The following is a 20,286-nucleotide window of genomic DNA, read 5'->3' as shown; positions in this document are numbered from 1 at the left end:
GACGGATTGGCTGACTGACTGACTGACTGGTTGACTGAGTGGTCTACTAAACATGTAAGATTTAGTGCGGCGGAAGAAGGTAAAGACACGTAAATGCAATCAATTACAGAGAGAGAGAGAGAGAGAGAGAGAGAGAGAGAGAGAGAGAGAGAGAGAGAGAGAGAGAGAGAGAGAGAGGTGGGGGGGTGTTCCTTGGTCCAGTGCAGGTTGGTCCAGTGTAAGGAGTTCAAACATTCGTCTCCTTTCACAGCGGGCGGACCTGAGCGGGAGCAAACACTTTCTTGGTTGCTCGCCAAAAAGTGTGCCAATTTTTGTTTCCCTGCAGTCACTTGATTTCCCTGGTAACGTTTTATTTAAAGTGGAAGGAGACTTCGTTAATTTACCTTCCTGTCATTCAGTTTGCCTTAAAAAGTATAGTTTATTTCTTCTTTATTGGGAGATATATTGTATTTTGTATGTGGGTAATTTGGTTGAGTGGATTAGTGGATGTGGTTGAATAATTAGATGGATGGTTTGGTGAACATTATATTATTGTGTGTGGATCCATATGCTGCCTTCACAAACCCTGTAGTCCAGAAGTCTGAGTCTAGAGACATTTTGAGGACCAAGAAGTTTGGGCACCAAGTGTCTCGAGCACCAGTCGTCTTATCATCTAATTGCACTCTGAACGATCTATTTTGAGAATCATCTGACCTGAGTCCATCTGCCCCAGTACCAAGTGATTGTATACCATTATTTTCATGTTTTTAATTGCTTTGTTTAGTGTTTTTTTTTTTTTTATTGTTTACTACCTTTCTGTTATTTTGTTCATATTGATACAAACTTTTTGTCTTTGTTCTTTTGAGTGGACCTTATGAATTTTCCCATTTCATTTTGTTGGTAATGTTTGCTTTTAATCTAGTTGGCAGATATTTCATTAGTTTATGATCTTCAATGAATTTTATGTTGCATTTTTCGAAATAATTGTTATTTCTTCTGCTCAATGTTTCTTGACTCTTCGGGTGATTCTGTTTCATCTTGCGCTGTAATGCTTGTCATTTTACTATTGTAATCCAGTTAGTAAATATTTCACTAGTGTACGATCCCTTATTTATAAGTTTTCTCAATCTGTTTCCTGAACCATTATTCGAAATCATTATCTTTTTTTCTTTGTTTACTATTATTTGACTATGCAAGTGATTCTGTTCTGTCTTCTTATTGTATTTGCTGTCATTTTACTGCTGTTTACATAAGAACAATATTACATCTACATCTTAATGGTAAAGTAAAGATACATGAAATCAGATAAAGTCACCGAATTTCGTTGGTTGCCTGCTTTGTTTTGTGACTCAGTTTTGAAAATTTACAGAATGCTGGCAGGAAGATTGTCGCTCTGGATGCGTATTGCATGCTCCGCGTATTGCAAAGACAAATTCATTACTTTTTGTGTCAGAGAGAGAGAGAGAGAGAGAGAGAGAGAGAGACCGACCGACCGACCGACCGACTGACCAACTCACCTACCAACTCTGACCAACCGAAAGGCTGACCGACCGACCGACCGACCGACAGACTGACCGATGCACTCACCGACTGACAGACTAATCGACAGACAGACAGGCAGACGTCATAACCTTTACGGCCATAAAACTTGGAACATCTGAGGCAGCAGAGACGAGGATGAAAGCAGGACGAATTGATGGGCGTGGCAAAAATTCGACTTTTGACTCGAGGCAGAACTAAATTTAGCAGCAAAGACTCTTAACGTCATTCTTTCCCATTTCTTTAAGCAAGCCTGTCTGTCAGTGGCACGGACTGCGCTCTTGTTAACCTTGAGAAAGAAAGAACACTAGTGCGGTATTCTCAGACAATTCTTGACTGCCAGTTCCCAAAGCGAAGTCAAAAAGAATTATCAAATATTGGTGGGTAAGTGTATTGAAATTTCCCTCTTGAAAGAGTCATGGAAAGATGGAAACACAAAAGCAGGTAGGAAGTTCCAGACAGATGAAATGTCTTTAATTCCACCATGTTTAAGAGAGCAGTATGAATGTATGAACTATCACCTGAATCATAAATATATATATATATATATATATATATATATATATATATATATATATATATATATATATATATATATATATATATATATATATATATATATATATATATATGCCTTAGAAGCCCAATGACTTTCAATAGGATTCTTTTTTTAAATAGTCGGAATAAAACGTGGAAGTATTTCAGAATGCCATCCCAAGTTTACATCTGTCCAGTCAGTCTGAGACAGCACTTGGCCTCGCACTGAACGGCCTCGTGCTACACGTCGTGCTTTTGATATATTGTTGACTTATGAGCAGTGACAACAAGACTTTGTGCGTTGTGTTTAGAGTGTCACAGAGGTCACGTGTGCTGAACACTGGTGCTGTGTGTGTGTGTGTGTGTGTGTGTGTGTGTGTGTGTGTGTGATTATCTGTTCCTTAGTTATGTCAAAGAAAAAAATATTCCATATTCATAGAAATGTTGTTTTACCACGAAAAAAAATAAATAAAAAAAAAAAAAAAAAATATATATATATATATATATATATATATATATATATATATATATATATATATATATATATATATATATATATATATATATATATATATATATATATATATATATATATACTAGAATAGATATGTTGACATGACAATTAAATGAGAGTAGAAGGAGGAACAAAGAAAAGAAGTTAATCGCAAGAAATTACACTTTACAGGGTAAACACAAAACTTTACAGAATAACAGTAAAAAAGAAATAGCCTTTGGTCTTTAAACAAAAGTACCACAAAATCATCTGGAACAGAATCAAAATACAAGAGGCAACTTCTTACTCTTACCAGCAAGCACAGCTCACAATTTACGTACCAGTATACCACTTCCTTCACTCTGAGCAGCCTTTAGTGACACACACACACACACACACACACACACACACACACACACACACACACACACACTCTCTCTCTCTCTCTCTCTCTCTCTCTCTCTCTCTCTCTCTCTCTCTCTCTCTCTCTCTCTCTCTCCTACAAGTGATGGTTAAGCAAAAGGTTGTATAATTTCCTTTATTTCATGATTTGAAATGTTACTGTGGCTGATTACGTGAAATAGCTGTTGTTATTATTGTTGTTGTTGTTGTTGTTGTTGTTGTTGTTGTTGTTGTTGTTGCTCTTCTTTTTGTTGTTGTTATCGTTTTTGTTGTTGTTGTTGTTGTTGTCGTAGTCGTCGTCGTTAAGCATTTTAATACTGATGCGAGTCACTCATACATTTTACCCACGGCCAGAGAGAGAGAGAGAGAGAGAGAGCGACAGGCACACGAGCTTGTTTACTAATTAGCTACCGTGTTTTGTCTGTTTTTATCACGAAGCGTTGTCACTTTTTTAGTTTGCCTTTTTTTTTTTTAATGTATTACGTGCTGTGATACTTTCCCTGAGTGGAAAAACTGCCCCAGCGCTACCTGTGTGGAAGGGAGAGGCAACCAGCGGGGCTCAGGCGACCACTACTGTTTTAAGGTGTTCATTGCAGACACATGCTTAACTCCTGTAGAAGTTAGCGGAGCATTTACAACGAAGGGAAGGATTTCTAGCCACGTACAATCTAATATTTAAGTTTTTCCCCTCCACGTGAGACTGTGTGGCTCTGCTTCTCAGTCTTCCCCGCCACTTGTGAAGCTTTTCAGTCTTTTTTTTTTTTTTTTATCACCGACGCGAGTCAGCGAAGAACGTCTGTAGCTTGTGTCAGTACGGAGGAAGTACTTGCTTAGTAGTCAGGGCGAGGCTCTGGTCATGGTGAAGACCTTATTATTTTCATTTTTTATTCAAATTCTTATTGGTATAAGAGATACGCCAATTGTTTTATTTTTATTAGCTTTTTTACTAATACTGAAGGCTGGGCAAGAACTGCAAGGTAAGTTATATCAAAAAGTGTGTTTATTACTTGCTTTTATTCCCTTCCCTCACTCACCACAAAAAAATAATGACAATAAATAAATTAATAAATAAAGATAAAATGAATAGTACAAAGGAGTTCTAATCAGGATAACCAGCTTGATTTAATGGATGGACTATACGAGTATAATACAGAAGGTTATACTCTGTTCCTCCTGCACCTTTTCTCACACTCATTATGAGATCGCTAATCCTCACTGTAATATTCTCCACAAGGTAGTGTCCTCTCTCTCTCTCTCTCTCTCTCTCTCTCTCTCTCTCTCTCTCTCTCTCTCTCTCTCTCTCTCTCTCTCTCTCTCTCTCTCTCTCTCTCTTGTCACCTCTTACGCATTCTTTCCACTTCCATAATCAGTGCATTTCTCAAGTTCTAATTAATATCCATGAATCATTCGGCATCATCTTTGTCTCGAAATCAGAGCCTATTAAACTATGCTAACTATTAAAGAAACGTAAGATGTTATGTGATAAATGTTTCCCATGGTTAAGTTTTTGTAAGAAATTTTAATAGTATTAAATAAGTAAGGTTTGATAACCAACTGAGCATCGTTAATCCATCAGCCTAGAAACAGATATCTACAAATAAGTGGAACATCTCAGTCATGATAAATAATTATGAACGGTTTGAGGTTCGTTAAAAGTGAGAATAATAACACACGAACATAATATAGTCAAGAATATATTTACTTCACACACACACACACACACACACACACACACCTGGCGGTGTGAAATGAAAAGATTCTTTTTAATATAAACTTTTAGATGAAAGGAGGATATTCAAATTGATCAAGAAATATGAAACTGGAGGAGAAAAGCGTAAGTGAAATCTTATAAAAGACTGGAGTATATGCTGGAAAGGAAAGAAGAAGGTGAAGCAAAAAAGAGACACATGATTACGGTACTAACCAGTACTATTCAGTGTACAACCTTACAAATCTACTCCCTCAAACATATACATCGTTTTTACATTTTTTTGTCCTCTCTCTTAAAGAATGACGGTATGAGGAGAGCAATAAGGAAGTGATTTGAATTCAAATTCCCTGGGAAATTCAAGCTTCTATGTATTTTTTACTATTTTCTTAACGTGAATTATCGATAATATCAGAAACGGGAAGAGACCGGCATGCCTAAGGTTGCTGTCCACTTAGGTTTGGTGGTTCGTGGCGGGGCTTGGCTGGTGTCTTCATAACTTGCCTGAATGATGACACATAAGCCTGTATTGTGAGTTGATGTTGTACAACCCTTGTTAGAGTATTATTAGAATTCTCAAAACTCCCGTGAAGATCCCAATAACATCCACTTGTGCCTGATGAAAAGTAGTCGAGATCAGATGGCTGAATGGATAGTTCACAATTGCCATTCTCCTATTGATGATATAGAATCCTTGTTAAATTAACGTTAGAATTTTCAAAACATCCCTGAAAATTCCAGTAACATCCACTTATGCCAGTTCAAAAGTAGTCTGGATCAGACGCAGACACGTTTAATAATATTGTCCTTTATGACTCGCTTCAGTGAATGAGTTGTCGAGTATATTAATAACTGAACGGTATTATGATACTATCTGCTCCTTTTGAGTTTAATCATGAATGTTATTACGCTGATCACTGTTGTTGTCATTGTTGATGGAAAGGGAAATTGTGCATTTGTGTGTGAACGAACTGAGTTTTGGGGAATATCTGTTCGTGGTTACGTTTACTGCTGCAGCTCCTGTTTGTTCTCGTCTCCTGGGTGCACCACACTAACGCGCCACACACTGGGTTACGTTTACTGCTTCACCGTATGGGCGTATTATTATCAGGTACACCTCATTCATGCTTTAACCTTTAGTGGTACGCTGGTTTGAAAAATTTGAAAGTTCATTACAGCTTTTTCTTACGCAGCAGCAGGCCGCGTAATTTTATCTTGAGTCTCGTTACGAAAAGTACGATATACGTCAGTGTGTGAAGTATTATGAAAGACTGCACGAGAAAAGTCACGGTGAAGTAAACGTTATAAGTTACCTCAGGGGAAACAAGTGTCACACACACACACACACACACACACACACACACTGAGACTTAACATTACACGCTGGAATGAAGATGAAGAGAACAGCGTAACACTCAATAAGGGAGACAGACACAGACAGACAGACAGACAGAGACGGAAGAGAGAGAGAGAGAGAGAGAGAGAGAGAGAGAGAGAGAGAGAGAGAGAGAGAGAGAGAGAGAGAGAGAGAGAGACCAATACAGGCAAAGTAAAAAAGATAACACAGAGTTCCTTCACATTACACACTGAAATGAAGACACCACGCCACCGCAGCGCTCACTCAATACGGGAGACACCCACGCAGCCAGCCACTGAGTGTGAATATGTAACGAGTACTCTCGCACAAAGCGGTAATGGCTCGAGGCAAAGTTAATGGCGCAGTGGTCGGAAATGGCGGAGCGAATCAACGCCGCTAATGGAGTGAGATGCATGGCGACCACCGCACTGTTTGGTTCGTGTTTAATGCCGCTTTTTGTGTGCGGCTGATGCGAGTGTCTTGAATAATGGTGGGAGTAATGGCGGCGGTGATGTGGTGGTGGTGGTGAGAGTGGGAGGAATGAAGCGTGATGGGATGAGGTAGTGATTGTGGTGGTGATAAAACTGGTGGTGTTGATTGTTGTTGTTGTTGTTGTTGTTTATGAAATAGTTGTCGTTGTAGTAGTAGTAGTAGTAGTAGTTGTTGTTGTTGTTGTTGTAGTATTAGTAGTAGTAGTAGTAGTAGTAGTAGTAGTAGTAATGGTGATGGTGGTGGTGGTGGTGGTAGAGTTGGCGGCAGTAGTAATAAGTAGTGGTAAAAGTTTGTTATTATTGTTGGTGATGTAATACCAGTCATAATATTGGGCCTTGAGGACAGGGAGGCCGTGGATGGTGAGCGGTGAGTGGCGGGAGGCGGGTAGAGGAGAGATGGAAATCTATAAGAGACTGGAAACGTGAGAATGACGACTAGCACACGGAGAAAGTCTAGCACTTCAAAGGCACCGTGGGAGTCTGAAGTCCTTAAATGAAGATGCAAGTATCGCAGCGGTGAAAGCGACAAGGAGGGAACACTCGTGCGTGGAAATGAGTAACGCAGCTTGAGAATGTCCTCAGTAAACGTTTCACCTGAGAACTTGATGGGAATGAAATGCGCATGTAATGTAAAAGAAAGGAAGGTGTAAAGGGAAAAAGAATAATACTGAGGTTAATTTTTTTTTTTTTAGCTATTTTGTTATTTATTTATTATCTATTTTATCTTATTTATTATCATTATTATTTTCATACATGAAGATACGTTTAGTTAAGTCAGGTTACGGTAGTTTTAAGTCAGGTCAGGTCACGTAAAGGTAACTTAGGTTAGATTAAATTAGGTTATCTGGAAGAGAAGGACTGCACTGAAGATTGTTTAAGTTAGAGAGGGTCGAGAGGCAGAACACGGAACCTTATGAAAAAAAAAAAAAAAAAAAAACGTGATTTCAAGATGGAAACAATACAACTACAGACAATATTACAAAAACAAGTATTAGCCGGACGGTGTAATATGGTTACTGCTGGTAATCGTCCTGTAATAATGTCCGTCTCCCCCAAAGAAAAGTCATTCTGGGCACAAAACCAGTTATGACCCAGTACAGCTACAGACAATATTACAAAGCAAGTATTAGTAGGGCCAGTGCAGTGTAATACGGTTATTGAGTTAATATCGCGCGCTGGTACAAGGCTAGTGAAGTGAGGCATCAGTGCGGGGGCAGGTAACAAGGGAAGCACGGCTGGCAGGAGCAATTTCATCATGAGGGTGAGTGATGCCCGCAGGGGGTAGGGCGAGGAGAGCGGGAAGCAGCGCGTGTCACGAAATTAAACCGCTGGCAGGGATGGGGAAGTGCATGGCGGGGAGACTGCCTGGGTTTTGAAATCATAAGAACATAAGGAAATAAGGGAAGCTGCAAGAAGCCATCAAATCTACATGTGACAGTTCTGAAATGAAGCACACTTACCCTTTTAAACCTGTAAACGTCATCTCTGAATTTATCTAATTTTTCAAAGGTCCCTGATGACCCGGCACAAATCCTTAAATCTCCTTGATTGTATCCGCTACATAAAACTAAACGGGAGAAAAACGTACAAAAAAAAAAAAGACGAGATAATTAAAACAAAAACTGAACAAACATCGAAAATTATTAAGTAAAAAATTGCAAAAAATAATAATCCACATAAACACAGTAGATGTCACAATATACTCGGATAAGAACACAGGAAGATAGATACACCAAGTTGGATTACCTTAGATTATGTTAAGATAAGTCAGGATGGGTTACGTAAAGTGTGACTGTGCCATGTTACTTTAGATGACATTTGGCAACTTTATTTTAGGTTGCGTTAGGTTAAGTTAGACTAGGTTAAGGTTAGATGAATTAGTTATTTGATCGAAAAATAGTAAAGAAAACAAAAAATTAGGATAGCTCAGGTTAGGTTAGCGTAGGTTAGGTTACGCTGCATGTGCAATTAAGGATGACACTGGAAGAAAATGTGTGTTAGTATGTGTAGTGTTGACAAAAAGCCTTCCACTATCACGCTCTAAATAAGCTGCCTCTAAGACAGACCTTTTAGAGCGAGCTGCAAATACCCGAGTGGAGGCGGCGTGCAGGGAGCTCTTAGGGACGGGAAAGAGTGGATAGGGAAGATAAGGTAGTGGATGGGATAGGTAGGGTGGATAGGGCCGCGGTAATAGTGTATGGACGCCTTTGTGTCGCTGATGGAGGACTCAACACGTCAGCGCGGTAATCCTGCTGATGCCTCCTGTCTTGCCTCCTCGCGTTGCACCTCAGCCAGGCCGTACGGCGGGAAGCTGTGGTGGTGTGTTAGCGTGGTACACTGGCAGGGAGTGGGAAGGTGGTGCTGGTGGTGGTGTTGATGATATATCTTCTTTCTCTTCGTCTTCTTTTTCTTCTTCTTCTTCTTCTTATTATTATTATTATTATTATTATTTATTATTATTATTATTATTATTATTATTATTATTATTATTATTATTACCTATTATTCTTTCTTACTATAATGAAATCTTGTCTCCATTGCCGGGGATTACATCAAAACATTTTGTGTGTTTGTTTCACTGTGTTATTGACGAGAAAGTTAAGTAGAAAGATAGCCAGTCTGTCTAACTACAGACAGATGGACAGGTAGGTAGATAAAAAAGATAGATAAACAAATAGAGAAACTGTACTAATTGGAAGAGATTTATTCATTACAGATACATTTAAAAAAAAAAAATATATATATATATATATATATATATATATATATATATATATATATATATATATATATATATATATATATATATATATATATATATATATATATATATATATATATATATATAAAGTGAATATACTTAAACCGCATAAATGAAAATAAAATCATTGGTATTCATGCATGCACAAATGTACAGAAGCACATACTGTATATGCATGCATGCACACTGTTGTTGTTTTACGAAATTTACTTCATAGCTGATTGTGATTATGCAGACACATTTCACTCTTTTTTTCTTTTATTTTTAATTCATGTAATATTAATTTTGTTATCCAATTGTATTTATTTTTTTTTGGGGGGAGGGTGGGGGGGCTTAATTCTTTCTACTTTTTTTTTTTTTCTCACCAGGTTAGTGTCTACCTCAAAACATCACCAGGGACACAGTCAGCCACAACAACGAAAAGACTGCACTACAGAGGCGAGGCGGCGGCGTGCAGGGAGGCAAGGAAGGAAGGAAGGAAGGAAGTAAGTGTTAACGAAACATTAATCTGTGGTAATGGAGAAATCAGGTCGCGCGGGCTGATCTTGACGCGGGAGCCATTAAGGAGTGCCGATAATATTTTGATATGGTAATGACGCGTTGCTCTTGAGGCGGCTGATGGGTGAAGGCTGGCGGCTGGCGGCTGGCGGGTGATGGGTGATGGGTGATGGGTGGGGGTGGTGGTTGGCGGGTGTTGCTCGCTGTTGGTTTCGTACACTTGTTTGCACTGTTTCCTCTATAATCTCTTCTTGTTTTCTTTAAATGTTCATTCATTCATTCCTTTCTTAATTCATTCATTCACTCGCTTCTTTTCTTATTTCTTTCACTCTTTCCTTCCTTTCTTCCTTTTTTTCATTTTTTCTCCTTCCTTGCTTTCTTTCTTTATTTATTTATTCCTTCATCGTTCCTCTGAGTCTTCCTTCTCTGTTTGTGAATCCCTGCATTCCCTGCTCTATCTTCCCTTGCTCCTGTTATTCTTCTTTCCTTCTTTCCTTCGTTTCTTTCTTCCTTCCTTCCTCTCGTCTTTCTACCCTTTTTTCCCCTCTCTCTCCCTCCCTTCCTTTTTAATGAAATTGGTGCATATCTATGTTCTTACTTCTATCCTCCCTACCGTATGTTTTCCTGTCTTCTGTTACGCTCTCTTAATTCGTCGTTTCATTCCTTCCTTCCTTCCCTTCCTTCCCTCCCTTCTTATTCTTCCTCTTGCTTATCACTAGACCCTCCCTGCCTTGTCCTGTCTTGCCTATAGTTCTTCCATTGTTCTGTTGTGTTTCTTCTCTCCTCTTACTCCTTTTCATCCTCCTTCCTGATTCCTGAGTTACACCCTCACCCTTCTTCTGGTGTTCGCTTATCGCCCTGCCTCAGCAGAAAGCGAGAGACGACGTGTTTGGGGTTTAGGGACTGTCAAATATTGAATCTTCGGACAGTATTCTCAGACTTTGCGGTGTCGTAAAGCAACCTCTCAGAACAGGCGCTAGTGGAAGTTACTATTTGTTTTTAAGGATGTTTTCATAAGTCATTTATCATCCATGAATACGTATCTCTAATCTTCTTTGAATGCTCCCTAATGACTCAGCGTTAACAACCCGATTACTGAGTATATTTCTTTCATCTACCACTCGATTTGTGCACTAGTTCATTCCTGTTTCTTTTTAACTTTTTAAGTAACTTTTGTCGAGCTTGAACCCATTATCTTTGTGCTATCTTGATTACCGAAACAGAAGATTTTGCTTACTTCACCTGTTATTTCCCCAATACCACTTTAAATACCTGTCTTACGTCTCTATCTCATCTTAACCTACGCTTATCTAAGGAATGTAAGTTGAAAAGCTCCAGTCTCCTTTCGTCAACAATACTTCTCATCCCCTGTATCTTTCTAGTCATCCTCTTTTGTGCTGATTCTAATAGAGCTATGGCCTTTTAATATGAGAACAAAGTGTTTTAGAATACGTACCTTGATGCTCGGGGTGTGGGGAGGGGTGGGAGGGGACGGAGGCTGCTCACTATGCGCAGGTCAGCAGCGAAAATTAATATAACCAGGTCGGGTCCCACGCCGTAGTTTTAGGTGTTGGGCCGGTCCATAAATAAGGGCGCCGTGTTTGAGTTATGACGCAGGGAAGGGCGTGGGGCGAGCGAGAATTTCCAAAAGCTTTTAGAAAGAAATAAAGTAGCCTTCTCTGGGCAAGGCGGCGCCACGGCTGCTCACGAAGCCCCGGGGGGAGTGTGGCTTAGTCTGTAGTGGCGGTGGTGGTGGTGATGGTGATAGTGAGGTATGCGGGTGATGGCGCTGGTGGTGGTGGTATTGGTACTGAATGATTGGAGTAAGGATCGTGGTGATGGCATTGATGGTGGTGGTGATGGGGGCCTGAATTTATGGTGATTGTGATGGGAGTAAGGATGGTGGTGATTGTGATGGTAGTGGTTGTGGGGTATTGGAGTGATGGTAGTCGTGACAGTGAGAGGAATGGGAGTAATGGATTCTCTCTTTTTCTGTGTCTGTAAACCACACAGTATTCTAAACTTTAACAAAGGATTAATATTGCAGTGAAAAGATTAAAGATGATGTCAATGTTATTATTTGCCTGGTTGAGTTTCAGGATGGAAAGCGTTGCGCCATAAACCTCGTGTATGGGAAAGTGAGAGAGGAAACAAGCAGTAGCACCTTCACCGGGTTTGTGGCACCGGTGCAGGAAGATCTTGTGTACATGGTGGAAATAGAATCTTCATAAACTGGTCAAAGGTACAAAACAGATTTCACTGCCAGCCGTCAGTCTTCAAATACATCAAGGAAGTAAGACTTGTTCACTTTTCATGACCATCCTACTCGTCCTCCTCCTGATTGCAATAGTTGGGGTTCAGCCGCTGTGTATGTCTCCATATCTTAGGTTCATTGTGGTGCAATGGATTGACGTCATTAATAAGTAATTCGGTCACAGTTTTAGTATATTATGATCAACAAGCATCTTTATGTTCTTGTGTTTTACAGTAACTTGAATCACACTACTTTGAGAGACTCGTTATTAGAGACAAGAGAACAAAAAGAGAGTCTCCCATGAACGTAAAATCAGAGGTGCTTTGAAGCGGCAGGCGCAGCGGTGAGTGGCGCACGGTGATTAGCGGCGGCCCTTTGACAGCGCGGCCAAGCCAAAACTCCCACACTCACCCCGCACTTTTAACATTTATTCCCCCGCTCGTAAATATCTTGCGTCCTTTGATTCCTTTGAGTCCTTTGCCGCTGTTTAAAATTCGTTCCCGCTTCAAGCTCATTTACGGGAATGTTGTAAAATTCGTCTTAAAATTCAGCATCATTCTGCGTTCTGTGACTCTCAAGTAAGAGATATAGATTTATTGCTGCGTATTCAATGTCACACAGCAGCTTGAAGTATGTAGAATTCCACGAGAGGTCTTGGCTTGGTTTTAACCTTATAATTGCTAAATGGTCTTGCAGGTTTAGGAGTATAACTTCAAAAGATTCCTAAGGCAGCGAGAGAAGCCAATGATCGAGTACTTCAAACCTGCTAGTATTTTTATTTTTTTTTTCCAGTATAATAATCTCAAATGAAAACATGTCATACTGTCACCGTCAATCAAAAGAGCGACTCTGCTCCCACACTATACTAGAAGTATAGTTTCAAAAGATCTCTCTGACAGTAGAGGAAGCGAGTGATCGAGTGGTGAAAGCTGCCTATATTTTTTCTTCTAGTAGAATCATTCAACTTTTGCGATCGCGTGCGGCGGTTCTATGTGGTGGTGCTGTGTAGTGGTGGTGTGCCGTGTGGTGGTGCTCTGTTGTTGTGCTGGGTAACGGTGCTGTGTGTGTAGCATTGCTGTGGTGTGTGGCTGCTCTGCACCATTGTGATGTGTGATGATCGTGAGTAGTGGTGGTGGTGGTGTGTTGTACAACGCTGTAGGCTGTGTGCTGTGTAGCATTAGCAGGTGGTTAGTTCTTGTCTGGTTGTACCGCCGGCTCTTATCTTGTTGCCGCGCCTCCAGGATGTAGCTTAAGGCTCGAGAGCTGCAAGTGTCGTCTGTTCTTATACTGGACAGTATTCTGTAATGGCCTCGCAGGACAAATGGTCGTGTAGTATAAAGTGAAATTGCTGAATCTAACCTAACATAAACTATTCCCCACATAGAAAGGAATCCTTCTCTTCAGTGTGTCCTTATTCTGTTTGTCTCAGTGACCTCGCCTAGCAAAGAATCCTGACAGACTCCCGCCTCGCAGTGGTCAGCAGCACAGGCATGCGTGTGTGTTTGTGCCCATGTATATATGCCGCACACATTCGCTCTGTGTGTAGCGGCTGAACTATAATATTCATTAGCGGTAATTTGTTGCAGTTGTTGCATCAAATAATATGCATGTTGGTGGCCATAAACTCTCAATTGGTGCAATTGCTGCCACATTTTAGCCCAGTATGGATCCGCTGATACGATACGCCAACACTAATTTATTGAACTGCAATTTCATGGAAGAGAGAAATTAGATTACAGGTTATTGAAGAGTGAAACGTAAAATAGATACCTTTTTCTACCACACAACCAAGACACGAATAGTGTGGGAACAGAGGAACACTGTACTGACATAATGTAGTTGTAAAGCAGATTTCTTTTTTTATGTAAGAGTGGCACTGGCCAAGGTCAACAAAATATAAGTATAGAAAAAGGCCCATTAATCACTCAGCCAGTACCCCAATCATCCCTTAACATTCAACTTCATTCCTACTCCATTCCTTTAATTCATTAACCAATAGATCAGTCAGTCAATTAACCAATCAATTTGTTAGTCAACCAGTCAGCCAGTCAAAAATATCATACCTTAACCTTTTATTTCCCTCGTTCTTCGTTATTTCCATCCATCTTTTAGTTTCCTTTCTATCTATTAACACTCAGTTTCCATTCTTCCTCAGTCTATTATCTCATTCACACCACATTCGTTTTCCAACCCATTATCTGCTATTCACTATCATTATCCATTGCCTACCTCTCTCTCTCTCTCTCTCTCTCTCTCTCTCTCTCTCTCTCTCTCTCTCTCTCTCTCTCTCTCTCTCTCTCTCTCTCTTATACCCACAGTAGTCTCAAAACAAACCAGTGATAAACCCTTCCTGGTGTTTGGAGGTCCCGGCGTCTCAAGAATCCATCACTGAGGGCGCCGTGACAAGGGGGCGGCGTGCCCTTATCTCCCACACGCGCCGCCATGAGGAGGTTCACGAGTAAGCTTTCCCTCCCGTGGCTCAATTTATTTCGGCTCCTGAAGGATGGAGATTAATTAGTCCAGAAAAGCAGCACGTGAGTTGAGTTGAGCTGGGTCCTTTGTCTCGGTGTTGTAATGTTCCCAATAAAAGTTAAATTGAAGCGTAATTCTTGTCCTCGTGTGTTCGCGTTCATCTGTACAGCGTCCGTATTTTTGCCTTTTTTTTTGTGTAACTTTTACGATTTGTATTGTCTTTCGAGTCATTTTGTATATATTTATTTATTTATTTATTTTATTTTATTTTATTTTTTTGTTATCGAGAAAGAAAGGTACAAATTACTGACGTTGTATTTCATTGTGTTGCATAATTATTCATTGTACAAGACGAGGCTCCAGGTTTTTTTTTTTTCTTTGGTGTAACTTTTACGATTTGTGTTATTTTGATTGATTCCTTTTATTCATGTTCCGGAAAGAAGGTTGCAAATTACTGACGTTTCGTTCGTCGGTTTGTGATTTCCCGAATAATTAAAACTGAAGCACAATTTTCCTCCTCTGTATGCGGCAAGGTTTTATTTATTCATTAATCTATTGCTGAATTTTTGCAATTTGTGTTTTGTTCCGAGGAATTTATTATTTCCTTTGTTTTGAAGAAAGAACCATGCGAATTACTAAACACAAGTTAAATTGAAGCATAATCCTTCTATTCACATTTATTTTATTTTCCTGTAGTTTTATATGGAACTTTTGCGATTTGTGTTTTGAGTGATTTTTTTTTTTTTATTTATTTTTTCTATCTGGAAAGAGCGTTGTAAATTAATTGCGTTTTCTTGCATAGTGCTGCATAATTCTGCTCCTGTGTTCTCATTCATTTGTAAAAGACAAGGTTAGTTTTTGTGTGGAACTTTGCGATTTCTATTATATTCTGAGTGATAAGGTACTTACATACATACACACATATACATGCATACATAAATACAGGCAGACACAAGATGTAGTATCATTAGGAAACCCATTCATTGTACAATAATTAAACTGTCAAACAATTAGGAAGGCTCGTCCGAGAGAGAGAGAGAGAGAGAGAGAGAGAGAGAGAGAGAGAGAGAGAGAGAGAGAGAGAGAGAGTCACACTACATCTTTATCTTAACCACCCCGACGATAATTCACACACACACACACACACACACACGCGCAGCTCAATCCTCTCCTAGCAAGACGTGTCGAGGCTGGGCGCGCAGTCTGGGGTCGCTGAAGTGTTTGGCCGCGTCGCCTCTGCGTCATAACTCAGGCCAAGATGGGCTTCAATTTTACGTTGGAAATTACTCCCGTCAATTATAAGGTGTGAGGGAGACGGGACCCAGTTATGCACGAGCCGTCAATAACGCGGCCTTCACCTTCCCTGCAACTCCTCCTCCCTTACTTCCCTCCTTCCTTCTTCCATCCTCCTTCCTTCATTTCTTCCCTTGTGCCGTGGTCTGCCTCACATATCACCTCTTTCTCATACCCGCACATCACCTTACTTCTCTCTCTCTCTCTCTCTCTCTCTCTCTCTCTCTCTCTCTCTCTCTCTCTCTCTCTCTCTCTCTCTCTCTCTCTCTCTCTCTCTCTCTCTCTCTCTCTCTCTCTCTTATTTACCTATACAAGTTTAGTTCTTCTATGACTAACTCTCTCAACTTAATGAATTGATAGTGTTTTGTGTTTTCGTCATACTAGAATTCATTAGTCTTCATTCTATGTTACCTTGATAAAGAAAATGTACTGAGGAAAGGTTAATCTGTCATGCTGTTTTGTATTTGTGTTTTGTTTAGTTTTCATAATGATACAAGGTAAGCTTTATATATTTTGATCAGTAATGTTTCTCAATCTGCAGTCAGTCTAGTCTAATCTAATCGTCGATATAACTAAGTTTCCAATCACTCATTCTGCAGTCAATCTCACCTAATCGTGAAGGTGATCAAGTTGCCAGTCTGATTTAATCGTGAAGGTGATCAAGTTGCCAGTCAGATTTAATCGTGGAGGTGATCAAGTTGTCAGTCTGATTTAATCGTGAAGGTGATCAAGTTGTCAGTCTGATTTAATCGTGGAGGTGACAAAAACCCCACCCAATCTTTACAAATCAATATAATCGCTGCGTTAATCAAGCTGTGAATTTTTGGCCGATCTGATCTATTTTTTGCAGGAGAAATTATCAGTCTCTGTCGATCTATAGTCACTGTAGTCAAATGGTGCCAGAATGTCACTACTTGCATTGCCCTTCAAAACACTCTTATCTTTCCTTCTCTTTTCTCCTATGAACTAGAATTTATGTATAGTTCTCTTTGTATATTTATTCTGAAATAGGTAATTTCCAGCAATGTCCTTTTTATCTTCTGTATAGTTGTTGTAATTATAGTGTCACGCTGGCTTCTGAGTGACTAAGAGAACTTATTTCGAAGCACTTCCACTACTTACAAGAGCCTCTAGTTGAAGCTACACGGGTTTTTAAGGCTATTTTTACGTTTCTAGTGACAGATTAACATGATATCTACATTAATAACAGGAGAAACAGTCTTGAGAAGCCGGCTAACCATGTCTGTGGTCTTTTAATCGTGGTAAGAGAGCGAAGAGTTTATGAGTACGAGGCCAAGTTGACTCTTTTTCACGCGGAAGACGATCGTGGGTCATTAGTCGCCAGAGTGATACCAGACACCCAGCGCTCGATGTTGCCTATTCGTTTTGTGTCCCTGCTTCCGACACACTAATTACATTCATCACCACAATAATTCGTTCACTTCCGTAGCAGATTAAAGCCGCGAAGATAAACAGTGTTGATTCGAGTGTCTCTCTCTCTCTCTCTCTCTCTCTCTCTCTCTCTCTCTCTCTCTCTCTCTCTCTCTCTCTCTCTCTCTCTCTCTCTCTCTCTCTCTCTCTCTCTCTAATATGTCATACCGTATAGTTCTGCCCTTATAATTTATGTACGGGCCTATTCCTTACGCTAATGAACAGTGTGTGTGTGTGTGTGTGTGTGTGTGTAGTTTAGTTTGACTTGGCTTGGCTTAGGTAGGGTTAGGGTACATTAAGTTCTTTTAGGTTAAGTTTCATTGTGCTTGGTTGAGTTTGGTTGGTTTGGTCAAATTGGATTAAGTTAGATTAGGTTTCGTTTTGGTTAGGTTTAGTCTGGTTTGGTCAAATTGAGTGAGACTAGGTTAGGTTGGTTTGGGTTTGATTCAGTCAAGTTAGGTTAGCCTAGATTTGTTTTTTTTTTCTTTCGTTTTGTTTAGTTTAGTTTAGTTAGGGTAGGTTATATTTTTAGTTTAGTTTGTTAGGGCAGGTTATATTACGTTAGGTTAGGTTCAAGAATCACTCGAAAACATCAGTGTCTCGTGTAAACCTGTGTACACATTATAACACTTTATAAAACTAAATAAGTAGATCAACACAAGACGCGGAGTATCACGTACGAGGGAGGGAATCAGCATGGTAATGTGGCGGGAGTCTTAAGTAGGGTTATATCTATGCAGTTAGCAAACTCGGCGGAGCGTTATCTATGTAATACCGACACGGGATGATTAATGGTACAGCGGGGGCGGGGCGAGGGCGTAATGGCAGGGAAGCCGTGAGGGAAGAGAGGCGCATTTGCAAGGAACACTATATCTAAGTCAGGGTATCAGTGTCTTATCTCCACTACTTTAAGCACGCTGTTGTGGAAGCTGTTGTTTTTGTTATTATTATAATATATTTGTGCGAAAACCAAAGTCCTTCTTTAGCAGGCACCGTCTTACCCCTGATAGAGCAGAAGAACCGGACATCAAAAAATATAGTAATAATAATAATAATAATAATAATAATAATAATAATAATAATAATAATAATAATAGTAATAGGTAAATTAAATGTAACAGTAAAGGGAATACAAGAAACGATGTCATCAAGGAAAATGGAAAGTCAGGTTAAATGAGATAAAAAAAAAAAAGTGTAGAAAACAGTATATATTAGAGATAACAGAAAGAGAGACTGTAGCATATATTTGTGGCTTCACTGTTTTGCATCATGAGTTTCTTCCCAGGTGAACACAGACTGCGGCGTGACAGCAGGTAAACATAATCTTCTCTCTGCCTGGGATTCGAACCCGTGATCTTTTGGAACCGGGTGATGGGTGTGAACTGAACACGCTATTCCTTTTACCACCAAGCTGGAATTTTTCAAATACACCATATATACAAATTTTACTGTAAAACTACATTTCTCTTCAAATGTCTTACCGCACACAATATTTTCAGCCTTGCATGATGCCATAAAACAGTCAGTAACTGCCTTTCCCTTCTGTTTTTCTTCTCTCTGCTACCCTTTCACCTTCCCTCGAACCCTTCCGTCCCTTCCCAATCAGTCCCACCAAATATTTGATGGCTTCAGTCTGCCCAAACGCCTCCACACAGAACCAGACCTCACCAACCACCAGTACTCATTCTAGTGCATAAGACCATATAGGAAACTGCAAGAAGCCCGCCTGTAGACTTATAAGTGCGTGTCTCTGTATAAAACAAGTTTATCTATATCCACCTCTCATTCCTACTTATAAAGTTCTCTAACCAACAGCTCTCGCACTTACGTTAACTACTGTCCACTTTTTGCGCTTTGTTCAGAGGACAACACAACCTTGCCCGGTGGATAATCTTTGTTCAGAAGATTCACAGCCTTGCCCAATGCAAAATCTTTGAACTGTTCAGAGGACTCACAACCTTGCCCTGTGGATAATCTTTGTTCAGAAGATCCACAGCCTTGCCCAGTGCAAAATCTTTGTTCAGAGGACTCACAACCTTGCCCGGTGCATAATCTTTTAATTTAGTCTGTCAGTAGCTGTACATGCCTTGACACAGACCCTCTATCAAGTACAGGCATGGTCAAAAGTGTACCATTTTGCACTCTTTTTCATTGTGCTTAACTTTTTCCTCATTTTGAAGTCTGTTCTGCTGATAGCCTCCTTACGGAACCAGAGAACAGATAGAGTGTCTGCGGGTTAGAGGACTTAAAGAGTGAGAAAAATGTCAAAATGTTAGACACAGTAAAAGTGAATAGAGAATGCTACTCGACTTTTGTCCATGCTTGTACTCGTATTGCGTTTTGTTCCGAGGCCTCACAACTCTGCTTCCCTCATTCCGCCGTACTCAATAACTGTTCCGCGTGTGTGCTTCAGCTGTGATGGGTTGCAGTTCAGTTTTTCATCACCATATTTCACGAGTTCCGCGCCCATTTAGACCTTATGAAACAATAATTCAGGCCTGTGTGAATTCTGACACACGCGATACCAAATTTATTGAGCTTGTAGCAACGCATCACCACCACCCCTATAAATGTACGTACATACGTACACACCTCTTTTCAAAATTACGCATTGAACTTGAGCTTCAACATTTAGTGACATTTATTAACTCAGAGGATATTAACTAAGCAAAAATATAAAGATACTAATAAGAGCAATGACTACCTATTTTGCCACCATTATCTTTCAATATTAGGACATGGACCTACGCTACAACATTCTTTTAAACTCAGGAAGCCAAGGCAGTGAAAGGGTGAATGGCGTCATCAATCTTCATCAATTTCTCACGTGTGTTAACGCAGTACCTTATGACATTTCCTTGGGCCGACCTGTTCACCCTTTGGCAACTCGTTAGTTATTCTACTTCATCCGCAGGAGCAGGGTTCGGAAATAGCGGTGATTTACATTTACTGAAAGAGGGAGAAAAGATCACCTCGGAATGAGGAAGATTGTTCACTTATTCGCGGTTTAATTGTTCTTTAGCTGTGGTTAGGATATGCTGGTCAGGTTAGGAGTCTGTAGGCGTTGGTTG

At 40.0% G+C, this 20,286-nt stretch overlaps 1 long non-coding RNA gene across 5 annotated transcripts in view; it reads left to right on the top strand.

Moving 5' to 3' along the window:
* Positions 1 to 20,286, top strand: part of LOC135109569 (uncharacterized) — a 203,228-nt gene that overhangs the window by 142,153 nt on the left and 40,789 nt on the right. For 3 of the 5 annotated variants that reach the window (XR_010272764.1, XR_010272761.1, XR_010272767.1), the window contains exon 4: positions 9,636 to 9,752. The exons of the other annotated variants lie outside the window; for them this stretch is intronic. This is a non-coding gene — a long non-coding RNA (uncharacterized LOC135109569). The remainder of the gene's footprint in view (positions 1 to 9,635; positions 9,753 to 20,286) is intronic. 5 annotated transcript variants of the gene reach the window in all.

Source organism: Scylla paramamosain, chromosome 19 (genome assembly GCF_035594125.1).
Source record: "Scylla paramamosain isolate STU-SP2022 chromosome 19, ASM3559412v1, whole genome shotgun sequence".
NCBI lineage: Eukaryota > Metazoa > Arthropoda > Malacostraca > Decapoda > Portunidae > Scylla > Scylla paramamosain.
This window is presented reverse-complemented; position numbering and strand designations above follow the sequence as displayed.